Source organism: Urocitellus parryii, unplaced genomic scaffold (assembly GCF_045843805.1).
Source record: "Urocitellus parryii isolate mUroPar1 unplaced genomic scaffold, mUroPar1.hap1 Scaffold_35, whole genome shotgun sequence".
Classification (NCBI taxonomy): domain Eukaryota; kingdom Metazoa; phylum Chordata; class Mammalia; order Rodentia; family Sciuridae; genus Urocitellus; species Urocitellus parryii.
In genome coordinates, this window is record NW_027553167.1 from 732799 (window position 1) to 734916 (window position 2118).

Here is a 2118-nt window from a genome sequence, read left to right on the forward strand (position 1 = left end):
GAAATGTTAGCTACCCTGATTTCTTTGTTATATCCTGTATGTAAGTATTGAATTATGACAATGTACTCCATAAATGTGTCCAATTAAATAAAAAAAAAATAAGAGTTGATGCTTGGAGGGGTCAAACTCAAGCTTGACCTATGTCATTATTTTTCATAAAGATCAAGCCTACTTAATAAATAGGTACTTAATAAATAATTGTTGATTTATGGATAGGTTGGAGTTCAAGTAAGTCCTGGTTCTTCTGCTTTATTTCAGCATGTAATTTAGCATCTTTATATTCATTTCTATATCTCTACATGAGGAAAATAACAACATTTGTCTCCTAGGATGACTGTGCAGTAAAAATGAGAAATTATAAATGAGAGGCACATTTTAAATTGTAAAGCAAATATGAATTTCAGTAGTGGGTCTGAAGGGATGCAGAGGGTATCAGTTAAAGTTCTGGTTAGAATGTTCTCTTTCAGGCGTGTGCAAGATTTATATGGAGGTTTATAACTGTATTGAGTCCATCAGATTTTGCTTCCCCTGATCTAGCTATCATACAATTAAGGTAAAAGTACCCAAATCATGAAATATTTTGTCAATTTTAACGTCCAATGTGGGTCTTATAGATATTCTATAAGGCCTAAATGGTGGCGAGCTTTTGGTTAATGAGACTGTAAATGTAAACACATGTAAAACAAGAAAGTGGGCCTTTCAAGAGAATCAATTTAACTGTATTCTTTCCATTTGTAGACAGTGGTAGGAAAACCTATGTCTCACAGACATCAGACAGCATGGAAATATCACTGTGTGTACTTTCTTTCTTTTTTTCCCCTGTGTGCTCGAGAATATCAAATTAAAAAAGAAAACAGCATCCATGTGAGCCATTGTCCTCAAAACTATTAAGCAAACAAATGAGTATTTCATAGACTTAACATGACAATGAATTACACGTCCAAAACAGGTTGTGGGTGTGTTTCAGCAAAACAAAATTAAGAGTCATTCTAGGGAAGGACATTGCCACAGCTTTGGCATAATTAGGAATCATCATAATCAAATACAGGAAATTGGCACATCTGCTTTTCAGGCTGTTGATCCAACTGTGAGGCTGCCTGTGCACACTGGCAGGAGCAGTTCTGATGCAGTTAGATGTGTTCTGCAAAGCTGTCTTTGAATAAATATTTACATAATTTTCTCCAAACACCACTATAAGCAGTTGTTTTTTATCACTTTTTCTCCCTTGGGTTATTATTTCTTCCCATCCATACTCCTGGTGAAGGAATGATCACTTGTATTCTAAGGATTTCTCTTTCTTTAAGAGATGTATAGAGGAAAGTCTGGGAACCTGAGAGTTTTATAAAATGGCAATGAAGTGGCAGGATATAAAATCAACACGCATAAATCAAAGGCATTCCTGTATATCAGCGACAAATCCTCTGAAACGGAAATGAGGACAACTACTCCATTCACAATATCCCCCCAAAAAATAAAATACTTGGGAATCAACCTAACAAAAGAGGTGAAAGATTTATACAATGAAAATTACAAAACCCTAAAGAAAGACATAGAAGAAGACCTTAGAAGATGGAAAAATATACCCTGCTCATGGATAGGCAGATCCAACATCATCAAAATGGCGATATTACCAAAAGTTCTCTATAAGTTCAATGCAATGCCAATCAAAATCCCAGCTGCATTTCTTGTATAAATAGATAAAAGAATCATGAAATTCATATGGAATAATAAAAGACCCAGAATAGCAAAAACAATACTAAGCAGGAAGTGTGAATCAGGCGGTATAGCGATACCAGACTTCAAACTATACTACAGAGCAATAGTAACGAAAACAGCATGGTACTGGTACCAAAACAGGCGGGTGGACCAATGGTATAGAATAGAGGACACAGTAACCAATCCACAAAACTACAACTATCTTATATTTGATAAAGGGGCTAAAAGCATGCAATGGAGGAAGGATAGCATCTTCAACAAATGGTGCTGGGAAAACTGGAAATCCATTTGCATCAAAATGAATCTGAATCCCTATCTCTCGCCTTGCACAAAAGTTAACTCAAAATGGATCAAGGAGCTTGATATTAAATCAGAGACACGGCATCTGATAGAAGAAAAAGT